Here is a 13,387-nt window from a genome sequence, read left to right on the forward strand (position 1 = left end):
AGCAAGTTACGATTGCAGCCCGGAGCGGAGCCCAGGCTGGCCTCGGAGATGAGTCCGAGTTGGAGGCCGTGTTCTGAAGCTTGGCAGGCACGGACTCGGTGAAAAGGACTGGAACTGAGTACTTTGTAAAGATACCTTTTTTTTCATATTCTAGACGTTGAGATTTTGAGTATTTCTTAAAACTTTGTGTTCCTATGCTATTCTTTAACATTTTTTTCAATTCTGTAAAAAACACAAGTATCTGTACCTAAGTATCCTGTACCGAAGATGGTTGAAAAGAGGCGACATTACAAACTTTTCATTGCACTTATTCAAGCGCACTTGACAATAAAGGCTATTCTATTCTACACCTTTTAAGATGCCACTTTAATGTAAGTTTGACCTCGACAGCACCTCAATTGTCTAAGCTCCACCATTGTTGATTTACTTACAACTGTTTGGGCAAAAATCTGGAATTGCTTCTCTCTCCTTCCTTAAGATGCTGCTTAAAACTATTTTGACAATCTGACATTTTAACTAATTTTGTGACTCAGTCGCAATTTATTTTAAGGCACATAAAGGGCCAAAAATGTGTCACAAAAGTGCTATTATAAAGAACATTCTCCTGACAAATACATAATGGAACTTTGCGTACTATTCCTGTTGGTTGTGCTTTGGTTTTTGATTTTTGTTTAGTCCAGGTCCCAAAACTTTTCAGTACACTTCTATTTTGATTGCAAAGGAAAGAACTGTGGATGCTATAAATCACAAACAAAAACGCAAATTGCTGGAAAAGTTCAGCATCTGTGGAGAGAAATCAGGAGGAAAGGTCACTTAACCCGAAACGTTAACTCTAATTTCTCTCCACAGATACTGTTGGACCTTTTCTTGAGCCTCAGCTTTTCCAGCAACTCGTTTTCGTTTCCATTTTGATTGAGTTCTATTCCTGTATGGCTTTTGTTCCATGTGCTGGCTTTAATGGCTTTTGCTTTCACGCCTGAATACAGAAAACCACAGGTCAGAGTATATAAATGTATTTCTCCAAAGTTATGCACATTCATAAAAAGACAAGAATATTGCATTCCTGTTACCCACATCAACTGTGAATGGTTGCCCGTGTTGCTGACCACGCTGAGAAAATGTCCCAGCACGTTATGTTTGAAACGTCACGAAGAGTAGATCATAGAAACGTGTGCATAATACACTAGTTCACACTAGTAACAGTAAGTAAACAATGACGACAACATCCACCCCTACCAAAACTGCAATTTGCACCATGAGGCGCATCAGGAAAGCAGAAAACGATGATCAATTAACAGAGCCGAAGCCAGGACTGCACATGCGCAGGCGGTCCAGCCCACACTGAGAATGCGCAGATGCTTGAGGTTCAGCTGACCCGAACGAGCCCGGGGGCTGCGTAAGCGCGTGAAGGTCAGCTGACCCACGAAGCCCAGAGAATGCGCAGGCGCGTGAGGTTCAGCTGACCCACGGAACAGGTTGCTCGAGCAATGTGAGGGAAGAAGAAGAGGAGGAGGTGGCGGGGGGAACGGTTACGGAAATACTGACCGTCAGGAGCGGAGTAGCGCTGTCCTTCCCCCAGTCTAACAGGCGGTACGTCCTTCTACTTTGTGCAGTGGGGCGTATTTGAAAGGTGATGGCTGCCTTGTTGTTATGGTTGGGTTTGGGCGGTGGGAGACATGGGACGGTTGTTCGTTAAATGGAGAGAGGGATAAATTATGAGGGATAAGCCTCGGGCCCCAATGGAGACTGGTTCGATCCTCCTTCCTTTTCCCTCAATGAAGGATCAACTGACAGATTGAGGTTGTCACTGCCATTGAAGGCCCCAGCTTCTGGCTGTCACTGTGCGAGCATCGCCCTTTCCTATGTCTGTCAAGGGCTGCAAGTTTTAGGGAAGTGTAAACATCAGTTGAGCAATCGCTGTAGTAATCCACTCGCTTTAGCTGGAAAAATGTTCGTCTGTTGTGGTCGAGTATGGAGCGTTTTTGAATAAAAATAAAATTCGTCCATCTGTTTAGTGCATGATTGCTCTGTTGTTAACCCGTGTAGAAGAAACCACAGTACAGGGGTATATGCAACAGCGTTTGAAGTACGGTGTTAACGCATTTTCTGGGAGCTGTTTGCAATCTAAGATTCTGGTGTTCACATTTTTCCTGTATTTTGTGGTGTATGAGCAACACTGGCTCAGTCAGCATTTGTTGCCCAGAGTCACATGTAGGTCAGACCTAAAGGCAGATTTTCTTCTGTAAAGGAAATTCCTCTAAAGTGCATTAATGAATCAAATAAATTTATCGACAATGGTTGCATGGCTGACATTAGAATAGCTTATTTTTAATACTGATTTTTTGCAATTAAATTCAAATTCTACCAATGGACATTACATGATTCAAATACATGTCAGGGTCACTATAAACAAAATGCTAATTGTGTTTTCTCTCCATAGATGTTGCCAGATGTGAGTTTTTCCAGCAATTTCTGTTTTTATTCCCAGAATATCGGCCTAGAATTCTGGATTACTAGTCCAATGATTTTGATCCTTTGACTTTCAAGAGTTCTGATTCTTTATTTAAAAATTGACCAAGTGGTGTATAAAGCAAATTTTACTAGGAATCTGATTTGGAAGTCACTTTCATGAGATTTTTTGTGTTGTATTGACATTGAAGAGATTTTGCTGTTCATTTACGTATAGATGTACTGCTATCATTTTTATTGGTATCCATATTCCTTTCTTGCAAATGTGTTGTAATGCTCTGTAACCTACACTAATTTTGAAAAAATCTTTTTTTATTTCAGTCAGAATGAGAATGATTCTGTTGTAAATTACAGGTTTGTGTAGCCAATATCATGGAAGCATAACAAATAGGAACAGAAGTAGGGTTTTCAGCCCTTCAAGCCTGCACTCCCATTCGGTATGATTGTGGCTGATCGTTATGTTACCAAAGCAGAATTGTCACTAAAGTAAATTGAATCTTCAAACTGGTATTCATGTTTATGTGTAAATGTCTTGGCATAACATTTCTCAATTTAAGTAATTTTTGAAAACTTGAGTTTGGATACCAATTGTTTTCCCATTGAAGATGCTGCGATTGACTATTCACAGGCTTTTTTTTAAATATCTGGAAAGGTTGATTAGGCGAAGCAATTAGATTGTCAGATCATGTATCTAATACAGTAGTTTATACATTTTGTTCATACTTAGGACTTTTCTGATCCCACTGATCAGTGTAGCGATGTTGTAATATCCCATTTTCCTGCAGCCATCTGTGATTAAAAGGTGTACAATCCCATTTCCCTTTTTTGTTTAGAAGAGTCTACTATATGCTGAAGCCACATATTACATCCTGCAACAAACTTCTTTACAACTGAATAGCTCGTAACCTTGATGCATCTCATTAAGTTTAAAATTGATCCCATATCATTCTCCAAATGCAGAAAATTAGCTGACCACAAAAGAATGATTAAGACCCTGTATAATTTTTTAAAAATCTCCTTTTGTGTCTTTCTTGCATTGAATAGAAAGTCAATGAAACATTAAACATAGTGCTCTTAGCTGCAGCCTCAGCATTGTTTTATTTAAACTTATTGTTTTGCATTCTGCACCCTAATGTATATCACCAAAAATGCTGATGGCCTTTTGTGGCCCTTGAGTATTTGAATCTCTCAATTGTCTGTGTTCACCCATACCTTCATCTTTCAATTGAATATATATTCCTTGTTGTTCTTGCTCACTTGTTCCATGTACTGGAAATTCTTTCTGCTGTCAGAAACAAGTTCTGCGCAGCTGACTGTAGGTTGCCTCTTTAGGCACTAACAGCTAAAAATGGATACAGTACTGATCACTGGATACACTAATCCCCATCTTTTCTGAGTCTGAACAATATTTATCTATCCTGACAGTTTGTTGTCTGCCAACTAAGTTTCTAACTAGATTTACTGCTTCTAGAAACCAAAAAAAGTCTGCTTAGTTTTCAAAAGGAAACAACTTTCATGATGTGCCTCATTGAGCATTTTGAAGAAGTAAGTACAAAATTTGATCAGGATGACTTTTCATCTGTAATTTATCTTTCAAAAAGCCTTCGCAATAAATTAATGAATAAGTGATTGTGGGGTCTGGGGACAGGTAACAGCATGGATAGTTAACAGATGGTTAATCCAACTGATTGAAGGTGAGAAAGGTTGGAGAATTTGAGCAATAGGGAGAAGTTGAATAGGCTGGAGCTTTTTTCCCTGGAGCGTCGGAGGCTGAGGGGTGACTTCATAGAGGTTTATAAAAGCATGAGGGGCGTGGATAGGGTAAATAGACAAGGTCTTTTCCTGGGAGGGGGTGGGGGAAGTGAAAAGTCCAGAACTAGGGGGCATAATTTTAGGGTAAGAGGGGAAGGATGTAAAAGAGACCTAATGCGCAATGTTTTCAAGCAGAGGATTATGTGTATGGAATGATCTGCCAGAGAAAGTGGTGGAGGCTAGTACAATTGAAACGTTTAAAAGGCATTTGGCTGGGTATATGAATAAGGTGGGTTTGGAGGGATATGGGTCAGGTGCTGGCAGGTAGAACTGAATTGGGTTGGGATATCTGGTCGGCATAGACAAGTTGGACGGAAGGGTCAGTTTCTGTGCTGTACATCACTATGACGCTTTAAGTCTTATATAATGAGTAATTGGATCACTTCACAATTTGATATTAATTTGGATTTTAGCATTAGGATCACAATTTTCTAAATTTGCAGATAGAAACAAGTTGCGGAGTGCGACAAATTAGAAAAAAAATTGAACTTGCAGATTACACGCAAATTTGGCAATGATAATAGATAAATTTGAGGTTTTACATTTTGGCAAGCTAAATGAAGGTGCATATTACTTGGATGCAAATACACCAATCATGAAAAATCATGAGACAGGTTAACGAGGCTGGAATTAAATCGAGCTTATTTTTGTGGCTTCTGTCTAGTGGTATAGAATTGCAAGCAAAAGTATTAAACTTGAATCTAAGCCTGGTTAGACCAAAGCTGGAGTATTGTATTCAATTCTGGTCACTATTATAAAAGGAATATGGAGGTACTGGTGAGAGTGCAATGAGAATTTGAGGATGATACCAGACATATAAGGATATGTCTTTTAGAGGTTGAACGGACTGGTTTGTTTCTACTGAAGAGATGGTTGAAGGTTGATTACATTAGTAGAGTTGGATAAAGGAAGATGGGAGGAGAACTGAGTTGAAAGTAATCATCTATATGGAATATTTGGGTCAAGTTACCTGAATTGATATTTCATGCTTTCTTTCAAATCACTTGAGCTGCCTTTTTGATTTCTGAAAATCCTGGCTCATTTAATTGATTACCTTTCTTTAATGCAGTTTGATATCTTTTCAAAACTGTTGCTTTAACATCCTATTTGCATTTATTAGAGAGTGATTGATATTATCATTTTTCATGAATGGTGTCAGTAAAGGGTTAGGAGCAGGTTATTTGCACTGTAAATCTGGAGTTCAATGATACCAAAGTAATAGTAAACAAGGATGTAGTTGTGAAACAGGATGGGTTAAAATTCGATAGAGAAAAGTATTGGAAAGGCTGTTGAACTAATTGGTTAGTCACCAAGTTTAAATGAGAGACTTTTGAGGATAATGAGGGAAGTGAGGTTGGAAACAGCAGAAGCACTAGTCATAATATTCTAACTTCCCATGGACACCAGCAGTACCAGAGAATTGCAATTGTGAACAAGAATGTAACCATGTTCCCAATGCAGGATATGGGGCAACTTCATTAAACATGGGTTCTGTGATCCATTGGCATGAATCCAGTTGCACCGAAAGTTTTTAATATTTGGTATAGTAATATTCACCATGCTTGATACAAAGCAGAACAAAGAACCACAAAATAAATGATTGAAAGCCTTTGGATTTGCACATATATGAAGGTTTTTCAGTGGACTGTGTTCTCAGGAATGACTGGTATTCTACAGTACTCTGTTATTGCTCCTGTCAGCCAGTGTGACTCTGAGCTATGTAACACTTTTTAATTACAATTTCTGTCTGTAAGGAGCAGTTTTTGTTGGCAGATTAGTAGAAGGTATTGTGTCTATATATGTATGCATAACTGTATCTCCTTATCAAATCTAGGGTGTGGTGATTTGGTTGGTAAATACTGCCTTGCTCCTGGCCATAGATTTAAAAGCATCCTTCAAATTTTACACATACATGCTCTCCATTTGGCAATGGCAATAAATGCAGCGAGTGCAAGGATTAACCCAACCACTTATGATGGGAAATTAAGTTGGTTGAATTTTTGATCAGGCAGTGTAGTTAAAATGGCTCACGTGAGCTTCCAAAAGGCATTTGATAAAATTAAATAATAGGTTTGAATGAATTGAATTGAATAATTTATTGTCACTTGTATTTAACAAACCACAGTGCAAAGTGTAATAAGTCACCATGTTCTGGTGCCAGTTTGAGTTACTAAAGATGTAACTAAAATATAACTAAAAACAGAGTCCTTCCTCCCTCCTTGTGCTCCGCTCAACATCAGCGGCAAGGGGTATGCTCCATACCTACCAACATCCCTGCATCACAGTTCATTCCAGAAGGCCAACATTGTTCCAATACCACAGCTGGTTTACTCATCCACAGATTCAATCAATAAGCACATCGACCTGGACCCAATATACCGACCACTGCAGCGGACAGCTGGAACTGGCAACCGGAAGTGGCAGATTCAAACCACTACAAATGCCGGAGGAAAGATCACAGAAGCGCTTCACAGGAGGCTCCCAAGCGCGGAGGATGTCACCGAGACAGGGGGCAAAATGTCTGCAACACAAATTCCCAGCTCGGCAAACAGAACCACAACAACAAGCACCCGAGCTACAAATCTTCTCACAAACTTTGAGCTGGTTTACCACACCGCCGCCAAGATCTGCCAGCAAAACCAATTCCGGTCTACTGCATTGTCATATCTGAAGTCCAATGTCCTGATTCTGCCGACTGCAGATGCTGCCTTCGCCAACTGCAGAGGCTACCCTGCTGTCATTGCCATCTTGAAAAACCAGTTCTGCTGACACTACTTCAAGTCCTGCGTTGGATCCTGCCTTGGATCCATCAATGTTGGAGACACCATGTTATGCTGCCATCTGTCTCCGCTGGGCCCGCATTCACTGTCACAAGCTCTCTGAGGTTTGCTGTGCCCCACATTGGGCTCTCTGTCCTTGATGAGCCGACTCCTGTCACTATTGTTACACGTGCTCGGGAGGCCAGGCCCACTCTTACCCTGCTAAAGGTGCCAAAAAGGACTCCAAAGAGGAAAAGAAAAGAGTAAAAGTAAAAAGGGGAACAGAAAAGCAGATGGATGTGGGTGAGCTCTGGCTCAGGAGCATGGACGTAGCACCACTACTCTACCACCATCTTGCCAATAAAGTTAAAAGTCCTTGGAGTAAAAGGGATGGTGTCAACATAGATGTCAAGTTAGCAGGGTGACAGGAAACAGTGATTTGTTGTTTGGGTGGAAGCGATGTCTGCAGAGTTTGTTGAAGATCTGTGTTAGAACCTCTGCTTTTTTCAATGATGTAGATTTGGTTGTTCAGGGAAAAATTTCAAAACTTTGGATAACTAGAAACTTGGTAGTATAGTAAACAGAACAATGTGAAGGATAATTAAGATTTCAAAAGGGCATGGCAGGCTAGTGGAATGCATGGTAAAATGGCAGAAGAAACTTTATGTAGTGAAGTGTAAAGTGTTACATTTTGGTATCAAGAGTAAGTAGAGGGAAAAAAATGGGATCAGTTTTTAATGGAGTGAAAGATCAGAGAAACCTAGCTGTATATTTGCCAAATTGTTAGGTACGAGGGAAAATTGAGCAATTGGTTAATATTTGATACTGGGATCTGTAAATTGAGGCATAGAATACATGAGTAAAGTAGTCATGATTTGGAGATGCCGGTGTTGGACTGGGGTGTGATGAAACGGCAATCCGAAAGCTAGTGTGCTTCCAATTAAATTTGTTGGACTATAACCTGGTGTTGTGATTTTTAACTGAGTAAAGTAGTTATGGAGAACCTGGCCTCAACTGAAGTATTTTGTAAATGTCTGGACAACCTATCTTAGAAAGCTTATGAGGAATTTAGAAAGGATACATCAAAGATTTACAAGCATGGGTCCAGAGGTGAGGGACTTCAGTAGTATGGATAGATTGGATAAGCTGGGATTGTTCTCTTCAAACAAGTGAAAGTTAAGAGGGGTTCCAGGTAGCAAGTGGTCTAGGCAGAGTAGCTTGAGTGAAACTGTACCCACTGACAGAGTGATCAGAAATCGGAGGAAGCTGGTTTAAGGTATAGATATATAACAAAGAATCAATGCCTGTTCTCAAACAAAAAAAAACTGCAGTCCATGTCGTTTTATTGCTGTGCATTATATGGACAGTAACCAGCACCTGGAAAACATTAATGTTTGCGATTTACTAGTGAACAGCTGTGTTTCCCAGCAGACATGCTGGTGAAAAGCATGCTGGAAATTTCTTACTTCGCACTCTTTCCTCTCTATTTGCCCTTGTGCATGTAAAATATAAGCTTGTAAGCTGTTGAACATTTTTATCAGCATCAGAGGTCACTGGGCTTTTAAGGGGGTAAAGTAATTTATTTTATCATCTGCACTTTTCAACAATTTGTGAGGGAAGCATACTAAGTAAATGAGCCAAGGCTTTATTATACAATGTTGTTGAAGTTCTAATCTATGATACAAAAATATCTTGGGTTCAAAATGCCTCGAATTAAATTGTTGTTTCCAATAAGGCATGAATAGATCAGGAAATTTACTAGCTGTGCTCCCTTGGAACCAAATTGAGTTGATATTAATTGGCAGATTTTATTTGTCACTGTACATTTAGACTGGGAATTAATGTTTTAATCATTTTTAATGGGTGTTTTACAGTTACATGAAGTTTAATTTGAACAACTTCACATTAATAAAAGTAGACTAGACTATGAGAGTGAGGGGAGGGATATACTTAGTTTGTTTGTTTCTTCTGTGAGTAAGAGTGGGAAAGGAAACAACTAGCACAAGACTTTGGTAAACTGATCATCAGGAAGTTGCTGGAAGGCTTGGGTATTTTCAAGAAGTGAAAACTTGGTGATTTCAGTTCTGGTCCTACTGTGTAACACGTGGTTTGTCAATTCTCATTTGAAAATGTCACAGTCATAGAGATGTGCAGCATGGAAACAGACCCTTTGGTCCAACTCGTCCATGATGACCAGATAGCCTAACCTAGTTTAATCCCATTTGCTAACATTTGGCCCATATCCCTATAAACCCTTCCTATTCGTATATCCATTCAGATGCCTTTTTAAATGTTGTAATTGTACCAGCTTCCACCGAAGTGGTAGCTAGTTCCGTACGCGTAACACCCTCTTAGTCTGGACTGTCCACCCGAGGGCAAACACTTTCTCTATTTACCCTATCCATGCCCCTCCATATTTTATAAACCATTATGTGGTCACCCCTCATGCTCCAAGGGTCAGCCCTACCTTATTCAGCCTCTCCCTGTAGCTCAAATCCTGCAACCCTGGCAATATCCTTCCCTTTGAAAGTGTCTTTGACTTAATTTTCTTTTGAGCTTGTATTTTACTATGATTCATTCTTGGAATAGTGCATGCAAGTTCATATATCCAAAAGTTTTCATATGAAATATATTTGATATGCTTTCTACTTTGTGGAGGGAGAGAGAAGTATGTGTCATTATCGGAAACTAATTAGCTAGCATCTCTCAACAACCTTGCCACAATTCAAAGTGGTTTGCAGGTACCATGCTTTTCTTTTTCTTGCCTATTTTCTGTGCTGCTTCTTTGAATGATATGAATCAAACTGCACCATGATTCCAAACATACAAGCAACCATGCACAACCATGCCATATGAACCTAAATGGTAATTATTCAGGTGACAGCTGATCCCAGTCTTGCCTTTATCCAATGTCTGTGCATGTACTTATCAGCCAGGATTTCTAATCCTGCCATGAATTGCGCTATCTTTCCCGAATGTTGAGGCAAATTTTATGATTGCTGTTGTCAGTATAACTGATTACAGCAGACTTGCACTAATTGATAATTGAGACTCAAACCTTTGTTCTGTATTGCTTTACCTGTTGGATCGACTGGCTTTACCTGGTAAAGCCAATTGGGAATCTGTGTAAAATTTCATGTACTTATGACACCTATCTGTGATTCTCTTTAGTTATAGGCAGGCAATTTTCTTCAAAAGAAATCTGAGTAATCAAGTTGGTTTATCATTTGTAAGAAAAATGGCAGTTTTGCATTCAAGTCTCAATGCTAAATATGTAATTAAAAACTGAAGTTCACGCAATGCAGGTTAATTTATTATTTGAGTGCTGAATTATTGGAGGTATTATCTTATAACTAAGACATTAGAAAGCACCATGTCTGTCCTCCTGTGGATAAATAAGGCCCAGTGGCACTATTCAGAGAACAGCAGAGATGTCTTCATGTTATGCTATGACTGAGACTTGGTTGAGGAAAGGGCATGGTCAGTAACAAAATACCGCAGGATATCGATGCTTCAGGCAGGATAGAGAGGGACGTAGAAGGGGTGGAGGTGTTGCATTACTGGCCAGAGAGGATATCACAGCTGTGCTGAAGGAAGGCACTATGGAGTACTCAAGCAATGAGGTGATATGGGCAGAGCTCAGAAGCAGGAAGGGTGCGGTAACAATATTGAGGCTGAACTACAGGCCTCTCAACAGCGAGCATGAGATAGAGGTACAAATATGTAAACTGATTATGGAAAGATATAGGAGCAACAGGATGGTGATAGGAGATTTTAATTTTCCCAACATTGACTGGGATTCACTTGGTGTTAGAGATCTAGATGGAGCAGAATTTGTAAGGAGCATCCAGGAGGGGTTTCTAGTGCAGTATGTAAATATTCCAACTCTGGATGGGCCATATTGGACCTGGTGTTGGGGAATGAGCCCAGCCAGGTGGTTGAAGTTTCAGTTGGGGATTACTTTGTGAATAGTGATCACAACTCTGTAAATTTTTGAATACTCATGGACAAAGGCGAGAGTGGTCCTAAGGGAAGGGTGCTAAATTGGGGGAAGTCCAGCTATACCAAAATTTGGCAGGAGCTGGCGAATGTGGCTTGGGAGCAGCTGTTTGATATGTGGGAGGCTTTTAAAGAGGTTGATTAGAGTGCAGGACAGACATGAAAATGAGGGAAAGAAATGGCAAGATGAGGGAGCCATGGATGACAGGTGAAATTGTGAGACTAGTTAAGAGGAAAAAGAAGGATACATAAGGTGTTGGTGACTGAAGACAGACGAAGCTTTGGAAGAATATCAGGAACGTACAACCAATCTGAAATGAAGACTTGAGGGCTAAAAGGGGTCATGAAATAGCTTCAGCAAGCAGGGTTAAAAAAATCCCAAAGCCTATTATTCATCAAGAAGGTAACTAGAGAAAGGGTTGGCCCACTTAAGGACAAAGGAGGAAAGTTATGTGTGGAGTCAGAGAAAATGGGTGAGATTCTTAATGGGCACTTTGCATTTGTATTCACCAAGGAGAGGGACGTGACAGATGTTGAGGTTAGGGATAGATGTTTGATTAGATCTAGTTGGCATAAGGAGCCGGAAGTGTTGGGTATTCTAAAAGGCATTAAGGTGGACAAGTCCCCGAGTCAAGATGGGATCTATCCCAGGTTCCTGAGGGAAGCGAGAGAGGAAATAGCTGTGGCCTTAACAGATACCTTTGCAGCATCTTTGAACACAGTTGAGGTCTGAGGACTGGAGAACTGCTAATGTTGTCCCCTTGTTTAAGAAGACTAGCAGGGATAATCCACGAATAGACTGGTGAGCCTGACATCAGTGGTAGGGAAGCTGTTGGAGAAGATACTGAGGGATAGGATCTATTCCCATTTAGAAGAAAATGGGCTTATCAGTGATAGGCAACATGGTTTTGTGCAGGGAAGGTCCTGTCTTACCAACTTAATAGAATTCTTTGAGGAAGTGACAAAGCTAATTGAGGGAAGGCCTGTAGATGTCACATACATGGACTTTCAGTAAGGTGTTTGATAAGGTTCCCATGGTAGGCTAATGGAGAAAGTGAAGTTGCATGAGGTCCAGAGTTTACTAGTTAGATGGATAAAGCACTGGCTGGGCAGCAGGAGACAGTAGTAGTGGAAGGGAGTTTCTCAAAATGGAAAACTGTGACTAGTGGTGTTCCACAGGGATCCATGCTGGGACCACTGTTTGTGATATACATAAATGATCTGGAGGAAAGAATAGGTGGTCTGATTAGCAAGTTTGCAGGTGACACTAAGATTGGTGGAGAAGCAGATAGTGAAGGCTCTGTCAGAGAATACAGCAGAATATAGGTAGATTAGAGAGTGGGCAGAGAAATGGCAGACGGAGTTCAATACTGGCAAATGCAAAGTGATACATTTTGGAAGATCCAATTCAAGATTGAACTACACTGTAAATGGAAATGTCCTGGGAAAAATTGAGAAACAGAAAGGTATGGGTGTTCAGGTCCATTGTACTCTGAACGTGGCCATGCAGGTCAATAGTGGTCAAGAAGGCATACACCATGCTTTCCTTCCTTGGACGGGATATTGAGTATAAGAGTTGGCAGGTCATGTTGCAGTTGTATAAGACTTTTTGGTTCGGCCACATTTGGAATACTGCGTACAGTTCTGGTCGCCACATTACCAAAAGGGTGTTGATGATTGGAGAGGGTGCAGAGGAGGTTTACCAGGATGTTACCTGGTATGGAGGGCACTAGCTATGAAGAGCAGTTGAGTAGGTTAGGATTATTTTCATGAGGAGGTTGAGGGGGGACCTGATTGAAGTCTACAAAATCATGAGAGGTATAGACAGGGTGGATAGCAAGAAGCTTTTTCCCAGAGTGGGGGACTCAGTTACTTGGGTGATGAGTTCAAAGTAAGAAGGGAAAAGTTTAAGGGAGATATGCTTTAGAAGTTATTTATGCAGATTGTGGTGGGTGCCTGGAACACGTTGCCAATGGAGGGCATGGCAGCGTCATTTAAGATGTATCTAGACTGATACATAGATGGCTAGGGAGCAGGGCCTGTTCCTGTGCTATAATTTTCTTTGTTCTTTGTTCTGTGACCAGCACAAGAAATGCTTTCAACCAATATCATTATAACAAACTAAAACATATTGTCCTGGATGTAAGTTTGCTCGCTGAGTTGGGAGGTTCGTTTTCAGACATTTCTTCACCATACTAAGTAACATCAGTGACCCTCTGGTGAAGCACTGGTGTTCGTGCCTGTTTCAATTTGTTTAGCTTTCCTTGGGTTGGTGATGTCATTTCCTGTTCTTTGTCTCAGGGTCAGATTATCTTGTTCGGAAGAAAGCTCAATGTTAACTCTGCTTT

At 40.5% G+C, this 13,387-nt stretch overlaps 1 protein-coding gene and 1 long non-coding RNA gene across 4 annotated transcripts in view; one reads left to right on the top strand and one right to left on the bottom strand.

Moving 5' to 3' along the window:
- Nucleotides 1-11: 11 nt before the first annotated feature.
- Nucleotides 12-13,387, top strand: part of atp6v1c1a (ATPase H+ transporting V1 subunit C1a) — an 89,168-nt gene continuing 75,792 nt past the window's right edge. Inside the window, exon 1 of one of the 3 annotated variants that reach the window (XM_072570739.1) lies at nucleotides 12-125. The gene's annotated coding sequence lies outside the window, so the exon portion shown is untranslated. Of the gene's footprint in view, nucleotides 126-1,428; nucleotides 1,631-13,387 lie in introns of those variants that run through there. The other 2 variants (XM_072570738.1, XM_072570737.1) reach the window with 2 other exon arrangements.
- On the bottom strand, nucleotides 935-1,322 carry LOC140477225 (uncharacterized). The gene is made up of 2 exons (XR_011960678.1): nucleotides 1,075-1,322; nucleotides 935-976 (listed from the first exon to the last, which is right to left on the bottom strand). It is a non-coding gene; the product is annotated as an uncharacterized lncRNA (long non-coding RNA).

The sequence above is a fragment of the Chiloscyllium punctatum genome, chromosome 5, assembly GCF_047496795.1.
Source record: "Chiloscyllium punctatum isolate Juve2018m chromosome 5, sChiPun1.3, whole genome shotgun sequence".
Lineage (NCBI taxonomy): Eukaryota > Metazoa > Chordata > Chondrichthyes > Orectolobiformes > Hemiscylliidae > Chiloscyllium > Chiloscyllium punctatum.